Source organism: Mustela erminea, chromosome 7 (genome assembly GCF_009829155.1).
Source record: "Mustela erminea isolate mMusErm1 chromosome 7, mMusErm1.Pri, whole genome shotgun sequence".
Taxonomy (NCBI): Eukaryota; Metazoa; Chordata; class Mammalia; order Carnivora; family Mustelidae; genus Mustela; species Mustela erminea.
Window position 1 is genome coordinate 88450158 of NC_045620.1, and position 19900 is coordinate 88470057.

At 42.9% G+C, this 19900-nt stretch overlaps 1 long non-coding RNA gene across 16 annotated transcripts in view; it reads right to left on the reverse strand.

The window, feature by feature from the left end:
- The window catches only part of LOC116595711, a 112472-nt gene that overhangs the window by 50449 nt on the left and 42123 nt on the right, over positions 1-19900 (reverse strand). The window lies entirely within an intron of this gene.

A 19900-nucleotide genomic window follows, 5' to 3' on the forward strand; every position in this document is an offset into this window, starting at 1 on the left:
TTTTTTCTGAGCTAAAAGCAGTCAAAACACAGCAAATTTAGGAAAAGCTCTTTACCTCCCCCGCCTCAACTGCCTAAATTGACATTGGAAGGGTGCCGATACCAGGACACTATTACCAGAAATACTTTTTTACCTAAGCAACTTATCTGCACAAAAGGGTAATCTTTGTTTTCCAAACATCTCCTCTTGTAAATAGCCTTCCTTCCCTTTGTATCCCCAGACCTCAAGCCCTTTCCTTAGCTCAGGATGTTATATAAAACTTCAATTACTTGACTGCCCTTTGGGCCTTATGTTTTTATGGAGCTCCCATATATACAAAATCTGGTTTTCTCCTGCAATCTGTTTTATATCAATTTAGTTATTAGACCATTCTAGGAAGTAAGAAGGGAACATTTTCCCACCTCTCCAGGTTTCACAACCAAATCAAAATTATCCCATTAAGACAAAATTGTCTCTATGTGTGTTGGGGATATCACTAGTGTAGGAGATACAGAGGGGACAGAGATAGCTTTCCCTGATTTTGCCAATTCTGCCACAGTCCCAACCCCAATAATCGAGGATAGCCAGTCCAATTTAGGCACCTACAGGTGACAATTCCTTCAAAAAATGTTTGCTGAGGGGCACCTGGGTGGTTCAGTCTGTTAAGGTCAGACTGAGCCCTGGGTAGGACTCTGCACCCAGCAGGAAGTCTGTTGGAGATTCTTTCCCCCTCCCTGTCCCTTCCCCTCTGCTCCTCACCCCCTCACCCCCACCCAACACACACACACACACACACACACACACACACACACACACTCTCTCTCTCTCTCTCTCTCTAAAAAAAAAAATCTTAAAAAAAAATGTTTGCTGAATGCCACACATTTAACTACCTGCTATGGACAAAACAGTGAGCAAAAATCACTGCCCTCATAGAACTACCAGTTCAGTGAGAGAGGTGGACAGTAACCAAAATATTACATAAACATATCATTACAAACCATGATAAAGGCTTACGGAAGATGAAGTGTAGGGCACTAGGGCATTTAGATCAGGGGGACCTGATAGGGCTTGGAGGTTTCTGGAATATTACCCTAGGGAGTTCAGGGTCCTTTTAATTCAGCACGTGACCTTCCTTCCCTTCCCCCTCAATCCCTCCCTCCTTGCTTCCTATGTACAGAGGATAATGCTAAATTCTTTATACGTATGGTCTCATTTGATTCATATAACAAGCTTACAAGTCAGCACTTTAAGACAAAAGAGTCTGATGAGAAAAGCCAAACCACACTTTGTAATGAGAACTATATACAATTCATAACATGAATTAAGACTCTACTGGCTGTAGGTGACAAATATCCAAGCACACTTTCAAAAATAAAACAAAAAAGCCTGGACTCATGTAAATGGCTGGTTAGATCCAGGTGCTCGGGGGTGCCTGGCTGGCTCAGTCCTCGGGCATCTGCCTTGGGCCCAGGTCATGATCCCAGGGTTCTGGGATTGAGGCCTGCATCGGGTTCCCGGCTCAGAGGGAAGCCTGCTTCCCCCTCTCTCACTCCCCCTGCTTATGTTCCCTCTCTTGCTGTCTCTCTCTGTCAAAAAATAAATAAAATCTTTAAAAAAGAAGAAAGAGAGAGAGAGAGAGAGAGAGAGAAGATCCAGGTGGTCCAAAGATGCCACTTAGGCTCCATCTCCACCTCACAACTCAACTTGCACCTGTGTTGACTTCAGCACTCCCCCTGGGATGGCAAAATGATCACCAGCAGCCTCAGAACTATGCACATTCTACAGGCTTGGCAACTCAGTTGGAAAAAAAAATGAGAAGTCACTTCTTAATAGTTCTGACAAAAGTCCAGAGTCCTAATTGGCCTGGATTTGAGACCATACCAACATCAACTGGTGTTCCGATTGGCAGTCATGTGTCCTCCATCTAGCCAAGGGATGGACCTGACTACACCAGAATCCAATCTGAGGGACACCTGGGTGGCTCAGTTGGTTAAACGGTGTAGATCCTCCCATCCGATGACCCTCCCACAATTTCTGCAAATGCCCACCAGCTAATGCTCTTAACAGCCTCTTTTGGCTCTGACTCCAGCTCCTGCTGGATTTTTAATCACTCACTGAGGCCAATCTCTTCCTTCTGATCTGAGCTGTCCCAGAGGTGGGACTCAGCTCCTTTCTTTCCATGCTTTACCAAAAAGAAAAAAATACACATACACAAACTGACTCGAAACACTATGTCTTCATCAGACTTTCCTAAGTTATGAAGAGACAGAGGGGTTTTATAATGTTACCATGCTTCGTGGTTCCTTTTCCCTCCCCAGACTCTGCTCATATTTGGAAAAGGTCTCTCCTTTGCTCAGGAAACTAAATTCCCCTTATATTATTCAGAGCAACTTAGCTCCATCCCCCTTTCTCTGACATCCAGTGACCCATACCTGGAATCAGCCCCACTGAGAACTATCACTCCAGGCTCCACACCTGACCAGCACTGAGGAACAAAAGGAAGTTTTGAAATTCACTCTCTCACCACCACCATTCTATACTGGTGAAGAGAATGGAATGATTTTTCCCCCTAGAAATATGAATTAGGCCACCCCTCTTTCGAACACAACTGGCTAGAGTCGATTTTGGTTTTTTAAATAGGTTTTTATTCTATTGCTCTTTGTAAACTCTCCAGTTCACAGAAAAGCCTATGTTACAAGTCTGAAACAATCCTCACACACCCATACTGGGGTCTACTGACACTGGTATTATAATTAAAGAAAGTGGTGCTTATGTCCCATAACTGTTTCCTGTCTTCGAAAGACAAAGAGATTTTTGGCCTTGAGCCAGCCTCTGATGGAATTCTGTTGTTTTCAGGCTTGAGATCTAGAGCCTCAAATTCCAATGAGATAGACAAAACTAAGCTATCTGCTTCAAAGTCTGCTTTCACCTAGGTTGATGGGGGGCCTGAGATCAAGACTAAAACTGGCTGAGAGGCTTCTCCAAAGAAGAGGCAAGGACAAATGCTAGAAGCAGGTTTCCTCCCAAGATTCAGGCTGGCTCTAGGTCTTGCCTCCCTGGGCCGGTCATGTAATTTTCCTTTTTCTTGCAAGGGCAGGAGCAACAAAGCCCTCCAACCAGAGGAGGTCTCAGCTCCTTCAAATACGTCACAGGCAGGAAGCAGAGAAGCTCTAGAAGACTGTGAATACCAAAATGTAGCAAATCCTAAGAAAAAATAATTCTGAGCTTTGAATTCCTTTGTTCACACCAAGTGTAACTGCAGACACCATGGCCCAGTAGCCTCCTTCAGGAATTTTTTTAGTTTCTGGAAAGAGAAAGGTAGTGAGAAGTCTTGAAATTCTCAGAGGCTAAGATCAATATTTACATAAGGGGAAGACAAGAGTTGACATTTCATTCATTAATGTAATTAGAAGAATATAATCTTAATATCTTTTTAAAAATTTTATTTATTTATTTATTTATTTATTTGTCAGAGAGAGAGAGAGAACACACAAGCAGGCAGAGTGGCAGGCAGAGGCAGAGAAGCAGGCTCCCTACCGAGCAATGAGCCGACACGAAACTCGGTCCCAGGACCCTGGGATCATGACCTGAGCTGAAAGCAGAGGCTTAATTAACCCACTGAGCCACCCAGGCATCCCTAGTCTTAAATGTTTTTTAACCTACAGGAATCCTTTACAAAATTCAAAACAGAATAAATACATTCCAAATCAAATTAGCAATGTTTTTTAAAAATAAATGGGAACATTCTATTCATATTTCTCTGTACTTGCTCCTTTCACTGATACAGAAAGTTAACTTCAAAGTTTTCACAGCTGGGGTGCCTGAATGGCTCAGTTGGTTAAGTGTCTAACTTTTGATTTCAGCTCAGGTCATGATCTCAGGGTTGTGAGATTCAGCCCTGTGCTGGGCACGTAGCCTGCTTGAGATTCTCTCTCTCTGCCTCCCTCACCCCACTCATGGATATGTGCACTCTCTCTAAAGAAAAAAAAGTTTTTGCAGCCACACAGTATTTCACAGTACCCTATTCATGGATATTACCAAAGAGTGAACATTCCTATCCAGAGAAGTCTGTGCTCATTTCTTAAATGAAATTCTAGTTTTACCTGGAATGGATGAAATGAATAAGCATTTTCTAAGATGAAATTACAGTTTGCCCTGTTGTGTCTCACCTATTGTATTCTTACCCATTTTCTATTGGGTCTGTCGTTTTCTTATTGATTTATAGAAACCCTTTATAGATTATAGATATTAACCCATCACTTATTACATATATTGCAAAAATTTTCTCCCCATCTGTTGGCTGTCTTCTAACTTTTTTTTTAAGATTTTATTTATTTGACAGAGACAGACACAGTGAGAGAAGGAACACAAGCAGGGAGAGTGGGAGAGGTAGAAGCAGGGTTCCAGCCGAGCAGGGAGCCTGATGTGGGGCTCAAGCCCAGGATCCTGGGACCATGACCTGAGCCCAAGGCAGATGCCCAGTGATTAGGTCACCCAGGCACCATTTAACTTTGTTTAAGACAGACAGACAGAAGTTGCCAGACAGAAGTATCTCATTTTTATGTGGCAAAAGCAATTAAAAATTATTCAGGGGCAGTACACCCAAGCTCTGAGCCACACAGCCTCTTCTGTTGGGGGCCACACAATCTTGCTTGGGTTCCTGTGATGAAATGGCTGATTAGGCAATTTTTTTTTTTTTTAAGATTTTATTTATGTATTTGTCAGAGAGAGAGAGCAACCACGCACACAGCAGGCAGAGGCGGAGAGAGAAGCAGGATCCCTGCCGAGCAAGGAGCCTGATGCGGGACTCAATCCCAGGACCCTGGAATCATGACCTAAGCTGAAGGCAGCAGCTTAACCAGCTGAGCCACCCAGGCGTCCCTAGGCTCATTTTCTGAGCTACTCACATCTGGCCAGAGTGGTGGTATAAATGAATCAAGTAAAGAAGGAGCAAAAAGAATTGTAAAGACTTAGTTTGTTTCCACCTGTTTGGAAGCTCTTTCTTAAACTGTTGGAATCATGTACTAACAATGTCAAAAGAATTCTGAACCACTAAAAACCCAAAAACATCCTTATAAACAGTAATCTGAGTATCTCCAGACGCTTTCAAACCGTGTGAACTTTAGGGCATTATTTGCTGTCACTATGGAAAGAAAAAATAAATTCCAGACCCCACAGGAATAGAAAGCCTCAAGAGTCTATGGACTTGTAGAATTTTAAGCAAGAAACCTTCACAGTTTCCCTTCAGCCTCTCACAGATTAGCACTGACTCAATCTGATCCTGAACAGTTCAAAAAACCCTCATGGCCAAATGGGATTTTCCCTGCAAAGAGTACTTAGTCCTTACTCCTGCAAACTCCACCTAAAGGCCCAGTACTTTGTAGAGGTTGTTCCACTTGGCCAGAATCTCTCTCCTCCCTGCAGTCCACAGCACTGAGGTACACAGTGCAAAAAAAAAGTAGGCCTAAAAGGTGCTTCTGGCTTCCCTCCCCCTAGCTGGAACCTGGCACTCCCTGAGGAACTTGGTTCTAAGCAATGAAGATGCTGCCACAAAATCATGGTACCAAGAAGAAAAACAGATGGTCTGTCTCAATGTGTCTTCAAAGCCATTATTCCTACCACCTTACAAAAAAAATCCTTCCTTTGCCAACATCTATACCAAACAACTACACTCCTCCTCCCTACTGTTGACTACTGACTTCTTGGTCATCAAGACCTTTGGATCCTTGATCACAGCGTGCTTTACACTCCACGTCAGACCTTTTGCCTGGTCATGACCTCTTATATCCTTCCATATTTCCACCTCACCTTGTCTTTTTCTTCTACAGATTCATTCTTCAACTTCACTGACACTTCCAGCCCCTTGACATCCCACCGCCATCATTCTGCTGCCTATCAGCCCTCCTCTGGAGTCACTCTTTTCTCTAACCACCTTAACAATTACCACTCTGCTACCAATATTCTAGACTCCTCTTACTCCAAGTCTTCCACTTGGATCACAAAACACAGCCCCTATTTGAATACAAATGTCCTCTGCTTTAACCCTCAGTTGCTGGACACTGCCAAAGTAACCGTTAAGTCATGAGGGCGCTCTTCCTCTAGCATGTCATCCTCTCCAACATTACTCTTATCTTCTCCCTCTTAACTAGCTCTTTCCCCCACAGCACAAGGACATGCTCCAGTCTCAAAAAAATAAATAACCTTCCTTAGGCTCTGTGTTGCCCCTTCACTAACTGTCCTTACTTCATAAATAAGCTTCTTGTAAGAGTGGCCTCTCTGTTCACAGCCTGGCCTCCATTCACTAGCTGCAGAGGTACTGTCTCGTAAAAGAGTGAACTGCTCTTATTTGCCAAAGGTCTGTTCTTTGGAAAAATTGTTTTAGAGATTAGCAAAGAAGCTTAGTGAAAGGAAATACATTATGTTGCTATTTATTCAGTTTTAATAATATGAATGAAAATAAATTTTAATAATATAAATGAGAATAGATTTATCTTTGTATCAATACTACCTCTGACCAGAGTATAAGCAAGATTATTTAAAGTGTTCTTTAAGGGAGTGGCTCAGTGGGTTAAGCCTCTGCCTTTGGCTCAGGTCATGATCTCAGGGTCCTGGGATCGAGCTCCACATTGCATCGGGCTCTCTGCTCAGCGGGAGCCTGCTTCTCCCTCTCTCTCTCTGCCTGCCTCTCTGCCTACTTGTGATCTGTCAAATAAATAAATAAAATCTTTTTTAAAAAATAAATAAAGTGTTCTTTAAAACAAAGAAATCTGTTTTCCCAAAACGATCTTGATTCTCTAGATCCAAAAACTAGAAACAATCTGAGTTCCCACAGCATTGGTCTGTATCTGTCATAGCCTACCATTTTATCTCGAGTTATCACGGAATTCTCTGCAGTTAATCCATATTTGATAAATGAACCAAATTTACAAGTACCTATTATAGACCGGATAATTCTAATCTAATCTATCTAATCCACTAATTAAATCAGGCCATCTAAAGAACCTCTACTGACATTTTGCGAACTTAGTATAAGGCCTTTCTCACACACTGAATTTTAATAAAGTTACATTCAGTCACTTACATCCTATAAGTTTTCACTTACTTAAATGTACCTTGCAAAGTTTCAAACTGAGGTATTACCACGTCGTTTGGGGTTCAATCCAAAAGGACTAAGGTAAAAGTCAGTGAGGCAGAATTACCCAACCCAAGGGCTGTGAGCATTTGAGGAGAAAGAATGCATTCTTCCTCTCCCTCACCTAAAAATACCCCAAGAGGGGCGCCTTGGTAGCTCAGTGGGTTAAGCCTCTGCCTTTGGCTCAGGTCATGATCTCAAGGTCCTGGGATGGGGCCCCGAATCAGGCTCTCTGCTCAGCAGAGAGCCTGCTTCCCCTCCTCTCTGCCTGTCTCTCTGCCTACTTGTGTTCTCTCTCTCTCTCTGTCAAATAAATAAATAAAATCTTTAAAGGAAAAAAACAAACAAACCAAGAAATGCTCCTCCCAGGGGAACTGAGACCTCCTCTCACACAATGTCTGTTCCCCTCTGCTTCAATTCCTCTCAGATAACGTGAATGTCAGCTCCTTAGTAAAGGCACAGCTTTGCCCTTGTTGCACCTCCCAAAGTTTGCTCATATCTAAAACAAGGAAGTTCGCCTAGAAAATCTAAAAAAGTGTTTTTTGAGGTTTTTTTTTTTGTTGTTGTTGTTTTTTTTTAAGGTAGGCTCCACATCCAGCATGGATCCTAAGATCAAGACATGAGCTGAAATCAAGAGGGGGATGCTTAACCGAGTCACCCAGGTGCCCCTCAAAGGTTTTTTGATGTAAGTAACTGCCGCTACTTACAGTGTGAGAATCAAATTTTATTTTGAAAAGCAGGTCAAAGGAACCCAGTGGTAAGTCCTTTCGTGATACTGAAGAATCTTCATATTCCAACCATCCCCAACATAAGCTGTTAGATCACCTACATGAGACCAGTAACTCTCCTTAGGCAGGACACAGAAATGGCTATCAGGAGCTTCCGCCAAAGCACTGACATTCTTGCTTCCCACAGTCCCTCTGAAGAAGCCAGTCCTTAAATCCTTACTGAGGCCGAATTATGGGTGTAGAGGACCATGGAAAGGGTAAAAAGGTGGCCAGGAATACATGCCAGGAAACACAGGGCAGGGCCAGGTAGGTGACAGGCTCCAGTCCCTCTGGAGCCAGAGTCAGAACCTCCCAGTTTGCTTTACCCTCGCAGAGGGTGTAATTTCCAGCAAGGCTAAAAATCACCAATGGCACACAGCCAGAGGGCAGGGCCAGGCTGGGTAAAGCAAAAACCAGTGATGAGCCAGAAAGGCTCCTGATTTAGAAGCTAAGCAATTCAGAAGAAGGGTGGTAGAGAGCCTCCCACAGAAGACTTACAAAGTAGCTGCCCTCTTTGGGTAAGATCCAGGTTGCCAACAGGAAATCTCTTACCTTCATGGGCCTCCTCACTTGTTCCAAAGGCTTTCTCAGCAGCCTGATCCTTTTAGAAGGAGAGACCATGTGACTGGGACTCAAGTGACACCAGCTTACTGATTTTGGAAACATCCCTCCTCTGTGGAGTCACCAGTTCACAGAGCAAAAACTTCCATGGTACTTGTTTCCTCTCTCCCTACCACAAGATCCAAGAGATAAGACTAGTCTCAAAACCACCCAAGTCAAACTATAGTACAAAGATTGTTCCATAAAGCTCAACATGCCTCAGAGATAAAGATTCCTTCAGTCCTTTCCTTACTCGCCCATTCCTTCCTCACATGCTCCAAGCACTGGGCAGCAAGAATGCCTTGCAGAATTCTTAGCAGACACCATTCTAGCAACTGCCCAAGAACCTCTCTAAAGTGGACCCTGTTGGTTCAGAATTTCTGACAGGAGATAACTGCTTTTTGTGTTTATGCTATCAGAACCGGCTAGCTAACATATTTAATTGCATAAATATGATTGTCAGTCAGAAAATTGAAGTAACTTGAGACTTCTGATTTTCTACTGATTAAAGCAGGTCCTCTTAGGATCTCAACTAGTTAGTGCATACATGCATAAGTGAATTAACATGTGATTCCAAAACTAAACAAACTTAATGAATCCACAAAAAAAAATTTTTTTTATGTAATTAAATCAGACAAGCTCTTCTGTCATGGGTCTAAGTTAATATACTTCTACTGTATTGCTTTCAAAAAATGAAGCCAGAATTCAATAAACTCTGCTGTAACCAAACTGGCCAAGCTTACTTCCAAAACACCTCAAACTATTTATGAACAGATTAGGACTTTTTTCCCCCTTAAATCAAAAGAACATCCCACATTCTCTGGTTTAGAGAAATGTCAGGACCTACAAGGGCCAGAGGACAGGACAGTGACTGTGAATAGCATGGTATCTTCCCTGGCCCTCTTCTTCCTTCCACCTCTTCACTGTGGGTATCCCTAGCTCCAGGATGCCGTTTTTGCTCTAGTCTTTCCCTCCTTGGAAGATTCACCTCGAAGAAATGCAAAGTGGAGAAATGAGAAATGGAATTTGAGGCCTCAATACCTGAGTCTGAGTCCTAATTCTACTCTCTGACTGAGATTCGATGTCCATATAAAAGAAGAAAAAAAATAATGCAGAGCATACCGGACCGTGTTAGCCATGTCACTATACAATGGCCTTCGTAAATTTTACGAAGTTTTACTATAGTGATTACTGCCCACTCCTACCTCCCTTCAAGCTCTACTCTCAGATACCAGTGAAGACCACTGCCATGCACTCTTCTCCACCATCTGTCAAGACTACCCAACAAGAAAGGGAGAACTAAGATAAGACCACTCCTCCCCTAAACATCTCAAGGGTGTCAAATCTAGAGTCCCAACTCTTACTTACTGCTTCTACTTTAGAAGTACCTTTTCCTCTAAATGGGAATTCCCAGTCTATAGAATACTTTCTTTTGGATGTAACTCTGGCCCTTCAAATTCAACTCCAAGAAGCAAATATGTCTCCCCTTTCTAGAAGAGTGGTTCTGGGGCACCTGGGTGGCTCAGTGGGTTAAGCCTCTGCCTTCGGCTCAGGTCAGGATCTCAGGGTCCTGGGATTGAGCTCTGCATCAGGCTCTCTGCTCGTGCGGAGCCTGCTTTCCCCTTTCTCTCTCTGCCTGCTGCTCTGCCTACTTGTGATCTCTCTCTCTCTGTCAAATAAATAAATAAAATCTTTTGAAATATAAATTAAAAACCTTAAAAAGTGGTTCTCCTTTCCAGTTACCCCTTTCTGTCATGACAAGTAATTTTCCAACTTCACAGGATAGAAACATACCTTGGCATAATATAACTGTGGTTTTGGCCCACCCACCACCCTCAAGTCAGAATCTATTTCCCACTTTTTTTTTTTTTTAAGATTTTCTTTTTGGGGGGACACCTGGGTGGCTCAGTCAGTTAAGCAGCTGTCTTCGGCTCAGGTCATAATCCCAGCATCCTGGGATCAAGTCCCACATCGGGCTCCTTGCTCAAGAGGGGACCCTGCTTCTCCCTCTGCCTCCCACTCCCTGTTTGTGCTTTCTCTCTCTCTCTCTCTCTCGTTCTCTCTCTGGCAGATGAATAAAATCTTAAAAAAAAAAAAAGTTTTTTTCTTTTTAATATTGTTTTTAAAATTCATATATTTGACAAGTAAGGAAGGAAGAGAATCTTCAAGCAGACTTCCCGCTGAGAACAGAGCCTGACAGAGCACTCAATCCCATGATCTATGAGATCATGACCTGAGCTGAAAACAAGAGTTGGACACTCAACTGACGAGGCCACCCAGATACCCCTACTGTATGACTTTTTAAAAATATATACATATAGTCATGGCTGTATTTATTTCATCTGAAACAGGTTCATATGCTATATATTTTCTCATGCACCTATAATAGCCAAATTTATGTGTAAATAATTATAGATTTACTTCATTTATCATTGTATGGATTTACCAGTTTATCTGGCCAATTCCCTACTGATGGCCATTTTGATGGCTTTACAAATTCTGTAGCGACATTTATCCTCATAAATATCTCTGTACATTGTCCTGGGGATAAATACCTAGAAGTCAGATTGCTGATCTGAGAATGTGTGTACTTCAGGGGCACTTGGATGGCTCAGTCAGTTAAGCATCTGACTTCGGCTCAGGTCCTGATCTCAAGGGTCCTGGGATTGAGCCCTGCGTCAGGCTCCCCGCTCAGTGGGGATTGAGCCCTCTGTCACAATCCCTGCTCAGTGGGGAGTCGGCTTGTCTCTGCTTCTCCCCCAACTCATACTCATACTCTCAAATAAATAAATAAAATCTTTTTAAAAAATTTGATACATATTACCAAACAGAACTTCAGACAGACTGTATTAATTTAAATTCCCAGAGTATGAGTTCCCCTTTCTTCAAACTCTCATGAGCAATAAATACTATTAGTTTAAATATCTGTCAATCTAACAGTTGAAAAATGATGTCTCGGGCACCTGGATGGCTCAGTCATAGGGCGTCTGCCTTCCGCTCAAGTCATGATCCCAAGGTCCTGAGATCGAGCCCCACATTGGGCTCCCTGCACAGCCAGAAGCCTGCCTCTCCCTTTTCTACTACCCCTCTGCTTGTGTTCCCTCTCTCACTGTGTCTCCATCAAATAAATAAATAAAATCTTAAAAAAAAAAAAAAAGAAAAGAAAGAAAAGAAAACTGATGTCTCATTTCTTTTTTTTCTTTTAAAACCTTTTATTCAATAACATATACTTCTAAAATTGTAGTATGTAACTGCCCATCATGCCATAGATTTCCCCCATGCTCTCACTGTAGAGTCTGTGGTTGGCTAGTTAATGTGGTCTGCTGGTAAAACAGGTGGCTACAGGCTGAGTCAAGGGGGCTCAGGGGAGCAACAATAACTAACAACCATTTTTAACCCTTCACATTTCCTATGCTTTCTGGGTCAGGAGGGGAGGTCTCATTTCTATTTGTGTCTTCTAGATTGTAAGGTAAACACCATTTTTCTATGGTTTTTTTTTTAAAGATTTTATTTATTTATTTGACAGACAGAGATCACAAGTAGGCCGAGAGGCAGGCAGAGAGAGAGAGAGAGGAGGAAGCAGGCTCCCCGCTGAGCAGAGAGCCCGATGCGGGGCTCCATCCCAGGACCCTGAGATCATGACCCGAGCCAAAGGCAGAGGCCCAACCCACTGAGCCACCCAGGTGCCCCATTTCTATGGGTTTTATAAGTCATTAGTATTTGTTCTTCTATGACTTTTGCCCATTTTTTGTTTTTGCTTTTTTTCTATTGATTTATAAGAGCTTTGTGCATGCTGAGATATGCTGAAAACTAATTTTTTTTTTAAGATTTTATTTATTTGAGAGAAAGGGTACAAGAAAAGAACAGTGTGGAGGGGCAGAGGGAGAGGGGAACGCAAACTCCCTACTCAGCAGGGAGCCCAGGACCCCAGGATCATGGCCTGAGCTGAAGGCAGCTGCTTAATCGACAGGCCCCCAAAACTGTTCTTAACAACAGTTTGTCATCTACTTTTTGTTTGTTTTTTGTTTTTGTTCTTTTTGGCTAATACACTGTACTTTTTCCTTTATAGTTCCTGCCCTGGGTGTCATACTAAAATAAATATTTTCACGGTGCCTGGGCGGCTCAATCGGTTGGGCATCTTCTTTTGGCTCAGGTCATGGGTGGCTCAGTTCATTAAACATCTACCTTTGACTCAGGTCATGATCCCGGTCCTGTACTGGGCTCCCTGCTCAGCTGGGAGTTTGCTTCTCCCTCTCCCTATGGCCCTTCTCCCTACCTGTACAATCGCTCACTCTCTCTCCCCCCATATAAATAAAATTCTTAAAAATTCAAAATTAAAAAATAAAAATAAAACAAGAAATGCCTTTTTAAAAAATATTTATTTATTTTAAAGAGAGAGAGAGAACGGACAGAGGGAGAGGGAGAGAGAATTTCAAGCAGACTCCACATTGAGCTTGTAGCCTGACACAGCACTCAACCTCACAACTCTGAGCTCATGATCCTGAGGTCATGACCTGAGCTAAAACCAAGAATCAGATATTTAACCGACTGCACTACCCAGGAACCCCAAACAAGAAATGCTTTCAAAGGAGAGAAATAATGTAAAAGAACACATCAGAGCTTCTACAAATACTTTGTGTGGCTGAAGAAGTGGATGAACTTTTAATTCAGCAAACCCATTCCAGTAGGCTTTGGATGTACAGAGGGAAGTTTGGAAGAGAGAGTAAAATTCAACTGCTTTGCATAATAGAATAAGAAGGATCTAGAATGCTTAGTGGCAATAGAGTTAGGAAGGCTTACAGAGAAGAGATTATAAGAGACAAAGCCATACACATAGGTGATAGGAATAATGATGAATCCCTAATGCAGAGGCAGACAAAAATATATATACATATTTAAGAGACAGGAACAGCCAGTATTAGAATTTAAGTTGCTTGCTTTGTGGTAATGTAAAACAATCTCCATTACCCTAAATCTTTAATATAAAGTCCGCTACATACAAAGGCTGTAGCTGGGAGATATTTGAGTTCTACATCTGGGTGAATGTGGATAGAAAGAGGAACAGCATGCTTGAGTTGGTAAGACCATCTATAATCTGAACTAATTTAGTAGAAGCAAGAGCTCAAAATTAGAATGACCATAAATACATGAGCTCCCAGGAATTTGAAGAATCTGGGTGAAGGAATGAGACTCTCTACAAGCTGTAGAATGACACTTTGAGCCAAATTTTTAAGGGAAAAGATGGTTCCAACTACCTAATGGGTGATATTAGGATACTCAGTCCTCAAAAGCTTTCAAAAAGGACCAAACTACATGAGGTTCAGTGGTGATTTACAGAAGAAGCCAGTGGGGGAGATGTCAATTACTCTGTTTGCACAAAAGATAAGGTGACGATTATACCTCAAACCTTCCCATTCCACATGCTCCCACAGAGGTGTTCTGGTCCCTACCCTACTTAGCATGGTCTACTCTCATCTCTTCCATGAAGCTTTCTCCCCAGGTTTCAGCTGTCAGATGATTCCTTTCCAAAACTTCCATTTTACCAAGAATCTGAACCTCAGTGTAACCTTTAATTGTTCTTTTTTTTTTTCCTATTTGTTAAATTATCTATAGAATTCAACTATAGATGCCTTGTAGACAAGAACCCCAACAAGAGAGAGAGGCAGAGTGTGTGCACATGCACAAGCGAGGGAGGGTGGGAGGAAGGGACATTCTAAAAATCTTACATTACACTCAGAGCCTATTTAATTCCTGGTAGGGAAATGGAAGACAGTGATGCAGAAGCAAGTTTACTAATGACCCTGGATGGCAATGCTCCTGAGAACAAAAGAGGAGGAACAGGAATAGGAAGGAATAGAAGAATGAAGGGAAGAGGATGGCATAATGAAAAATACAATTTGGCTTGAGACCTGAGGGCCACCCACGTTATGATGGTAATAGTGTATGGTAACAGTGTTTGGCCATCCTGAGTCTGGAACGCAGAAGAGAGATTTAGGTTGGAGAGGGAGATTTAAGAGTTCCTGACATATCAGTGATGGCTAAAACCATAAGCACAGGTGATATCACCCAGGGATAGTATATATACAGATGAGGAGAGAAGGAGACTAAGAATAGAATCTTAGGAAATGTCTTCATGTAGGAAGCCTGTTGGGTAAAACAAGCCTTCCACAGTTATACAAAGTTATAGTTACCACATCTACATAGTTACGTGCCAACTAATACTTTTAACAGATGGACCAAATAACTGACTCTACTGAAGACCTCCAAATGCCCATTTCAAGCCCTCTTTCAGTCTTCCTGTAAGTGAGCTTACTCCCTGATCTTCAGTTAAAACTTGAGCGTTTCAGAGGAAGTGACAAGAATGGAAAAGGGCCCTGGACCAAGGCCTCTGGGGTGGGGCCTGTGGGTAGAGGATGCTAATAACTGGATGAACATCATACCTAAAGGCAGGATCAAAGCTAAGCCTTTGCATATAGTTTATTTCATGATTAGCTCATACAACTGAGTTAAGATTGGCCAATAAAGAGCTCATTCATAACAGTAAAAACACATACATACATCAAGGTTCTCAAAGGGACATAAAATTTCTTAATAAGGAGTCTTAGAGATTTCTGTCTGCTTCAAGTGGTCTTTTCCTGGCTGTACTGGTTGAGAATGGCATATAGAGGAAGCAACTAGTTTCCTCTTTGGGGACCAGCTCTGCCAGCTGCAGCTCCTGGCTCTTGGTCACCCATCCGGCCAGATTTAAATGATCTCCACCTGCAAGACTGCCAGCCTACAGGGCATGGGTTTATCTCCACTAAAGGGTTGAAAAAAAATAATAGTCTGGACTACCCATGAGCTATAAAGGAGGGATCTCATAGGCAGAACAGAAATTTACAATGCCATAATCATTCCACAAGAATGAGCTCCATCTCCCACTTGGCACTGATTCTGTAGGCGAAGTTGAAATCCTGAACTAGCTGTAAGACCTGAGACTGATGCTGAGACAAATACTCCCAAAGTGAGATGGAGTGGGGCTCAGGAGTGCTAGAGAAATCCTGGAAGAGGTCAAACCTGGGCAAAGCAGCCTCAGAGAAGCTTCCTTCTTTGGATCCAGAAGCTGATGATGGCATCACCTCATTACTTCCTGTTTTACTTGGTGGAAAGAGGAAGAAGATTTGAATGTGGGAGAAAGAATGTAGAATCCCTACATCTTCCCCACCTTAGAGCTATACTCCAGATCAGAGCTGTCCTTACGCAGACAACACAGAGTTAAGCAGTCGACCACATGAAGTGATTCCTCCAGAAAGACTGGTAAACACCAGGTGCTCAGTAGGCATTTGCTGAATGAAGGGCACCAAGAGAGACTTCCTACCTGCAAACAGTGTTTTTTCACAGACTGTCCCGTTACCTCCACCTGGAATTCCTCCATTTGATGTCTATTCCTTTAGGATAAAGCCTCATACTATCCTAAACTGTGCTCCACCAGACACCATATTCTGTGAGAGTTTAATATCCCTTCCAAAAAAAAATGGTTCTTTAGTTAAATAACTTTGAAAGATATTATATTCTCTATCTCCCTTCTGAAACTTTATAAATGCATATTAAAAGCTGTTTTGGAGGCAGAGGCAGTTGGAGAACTAACATGAAATTCAGAACAGAGCCCAACTAAGCTAAGAAGCTTGTTCTGAAAGTACAGCTGAGCAGACTAGCATGACATCCAATTAGCCCAAAAATAAAGAGTAGCAGGCAGAGTTCAGGATAGTCAAAAACTGGGAGATCTGTGCATGGGCAAGACCCTACCCACAGAAGCCTAGATGGAAGAAAGTCTCTAGTGGGGGGATGAAGGGGAAAAAAGAAAAGTCTCTAGTATCAGAGAAGGGAACTGGCCTGAGAAAGGCTGGAAAGCAAAAGCCCCAGCCTCTGGTAAGGTGTTGACTGAGCAGAGTTATAGCCCTAAACAAGACTAGGGGGTCCAGGCAGGGCAAATGGACGGAGCCTGATGCCCTTAGGAAAAAGCCAAAATAAAGGTGAAATGAAGGAGAGGCAGAGAGTAATAGACAGAGCTGTCACTCACAGTATGGTACACCTATCCAGGAGTCCCACCCTGCTGGGGGCACTGGCTCCAAAATACTGGTGATAACAGATCTAGCTACCTCATTAGATCTTCTGTATGGGGCCATGATGGTCGGGGAGGGATGAAGGGGTGTATTACATCCAGAAACTCTACAGAGCTGTGCTAATTCCACTAAGGAGGGAGGTCCAGACCCTGTCAAACTTCAGGAGGTGAGAGGTGGAGACTATTCCTAGAAAAGCCTTCTAGGGAAATGTGCTAGAAGGACCCCAGAGGACTGAACTGAACCAAAACAAAATGCTCTAGACTTGGGGTAGGAATGTGGACACTGTAGAAGTACAAGCCGGAAGTGGAGGGCATCCGTGAACCCAACTGTGAGGAGCTGGTAAAGGCACTGAAATTTGAGTTGTTTCTGTCAAAGACTCCCTGGGGGAGAAAAGATGTGAGAATTCAGATCACAAAGGCCATCTGAAAGCAGTGCTAGATGAAAGATGATGAACAGTGAACTAGAAAGGCTCTCAGGTCAAAAAAGTTGTAGATCTGAATCACAGGTACTATTCTGGCAGCCTCCGGATTAGCTATTTTGGCTCCACAAAGTTATAGGACAAGGGGAAACTGCACCTTTGTGTGGACACCCCAAATGCTTTGTCACTGCTTTTGACATGGCATATTTTGCTTTCTGGTAAAGCACTCTCTCAGCACAGCACATTGAGAAATTAAGACCAGAAGTTGTCTGTGACCAGCAACCTCTGAGGAAGTGCCCTGCCCATGTTGTCATCAGCAGCCTCTTTTGCGCCACCATTTTACATCATTTCTGGGAAGCTGCCTCCCACTTCCTAAGATCTGTGCTGGTCTTGTCTGAGGACATCACAGCAAACCACAGATCCAAGGTCCTACACTCCTTGTTACATTCTGCTTGTCAGCTTTTCTCCAGGCAATATCCTGCCTGAATACCCAGCATGCTCACAGGAAGTTTCTCCGTGCAACACTCCCTCTTGGAATCATAAGCCTCCAACCCCATCACCCTCAGCCGCTTGTCTTCTCAGTCAAAACTGTAAAGAAAACAAAGTGTTTCTTTAGGGACCCAACTTCTCTTTTCAGGGCCTTTATCTCAAACTCAATAGTTTCTCCTTCCTGTCCCTATGAGGAGGGCAGAGTGCCCTTTCCTCTCCGTCCCTGCCTTAGTTCAGTTCTCAGAAATCAATCACATACACTCACTAACACTTCCACTTACAAAATGCTTCACAGTCAGACCCCTTCCTGGAGTCTCTTCATTTTTAATAGGGTCTCAAAGACTTAAATCAAGGGAAAAAATTTCACTTGTGGAATTCCGAACACTAGCAAAGAGCTAAAGCAAGTCTTTGAGGGGCAACACACATTCTTCGTGCCCCTGAAATGATTCCACTTGACAGTCCAGCCTTGTCTCTTCTTAGTTCATCACCTGACACACTCAAGCTGTCTGCTCTGTCAGCCCAGAGGACAGGCTCCCCTGGACCTGGGCCAGCACCCAATGCCATCTGGTCTCTCTTAGAAAGGCAAAAGAGAGACACCTCTTGTTTACTCAGTAATAATTCACTGTAATAGTCACATAACAGGTGTCACCAGCTCCAGAGCATACAGTAAGGGCACACCACACCTTCACCTCTGCCCCCATCATGGCTCACTCCTTGGGACATATCAACAAATTTTATTTGGAGAATAGGACAGGGCCTCTTAAACAGTGAACCAGAGTCATCAGTAGTGTTCTGACACTTGTAGATTATACTGCAATGAAAACTTACAGGTAAAGAACAAAGGCTTTCTTTTAATCCTCCCCTACGGCCAACTGGTATCCTTCCCACATATGTTGTTGCAGCATCTCTATATATAGAACCTAGTATCTATAAACAGGATGCTCTGGCTAAACATGTCTCAACGAGTAAAACTGTGAGGTAGAGAAAGATGTCATCTCTCCAACTTCTCTCCTCTCCCCAAATCTTGTCAGAGACAGAAGAGCTCTGTGAAAACAGCATAGGCTTTAGAACTGGACAGACCTGAGGAGAAATAAATCCTAGATCAGCCTTTTATTAGCTATCTGACCTTGGACAAGTTACATAACTTCTTTGACCTTCAGCTTGCCCATGTGCAAAAGTGAAGATGATACTTTATTGGTTTGCATTATGATAATTAAATAAGAAAATATATGAAAAGCATCTAATACATGCCTGGCTCTCCAGGGGTAAGAGTTTGTTCTCTCCCATCTGGCTCATCATGCACCTGGTGCCCAAATGTTACTCTCTGGCTATCCAAGGCCAAGGTGTGTGCCCCACACAAACCTAACCTTCTTTTCCTAAACCCTATTAAAGTTCGCATCCCTTAGATGAACTGATTTAGGGGCACCTGGGTGGCTTTGTCAGTTACATGTCCAACCCTTGATTTCAGCTCGTCATGATCTCTGAGACCTGGGATCAAGCCCCATATCAGGCTCCCTGCTGGGCAGGGAGTCTACTTGTCTCCCTCTCCCTGCTCATTCACTCTCTCTAAAATAAATCTCAGTTAATAAAAAAAAAAAAAAAAAAAAAGAACTGATCTAATCACACCACAAAGCAATTCTGATAAAACGAATTCAAGTAAAATGTAGGTATTAATACTGTATTAATTCGAGGTGCCTGGGTGGCTCAGTGGGTTAAAGCCTCTGCCTTCAGCTCAGGTCATGATCCCAGGGTCCTGAGATTGAGCCCCGATTTGGGCTCTCTGCTCAGCAGGGAGCCTGCTTCCCTTCCTCTCTCACTCTGCCTGCCTCTCTGCCTATTTGTGATCTCTGTCAAATAAATAAATTAATCAAATTAAATTAAATTAAAATATTTCATTAAAAAAAACAAATACTGTATTAATTCTGCAGAAGAGGGGGAGGATTTCTACATTACATTAGAGTTAGGGCACCTGGGAGGCTCAGTCATTAAGCATCTGCCTTTGGCTCAGGTCATGGTCCCAGTATCCTGGGATCAAGTCAAGATCAGGCTCCCTGCTTGGCAAGAAGCCTGCTTCTCCCTCTCCCACTCCCCCTGCTTGTGTTCCCTCTCTCACTGTCTCTCTGTCAAATTAATGAATAAAATCTTTTTTTAAAAAAGAAGAAGAGCTAGAGGGGGGCCTGGCTGACTCTGCACACCAACTCTTGATCTCAGGGTTGTGAGTTTGAGCCCCACACTGAATGCAGAAATTACTTAATAAAAACCTTTGAAAATTTTTTGGGAGTGGCTCAGTTGGCTAAGCATCAGACTCTTGATTTCAGCTCAGGTTATGATCTCAGGGTGGTGAGATGGAGCCCTGCATTAGGCTCTGTGCTCAGTGTAGAATTTACTTGAGATTTTCTCACTCCCTCTCTCT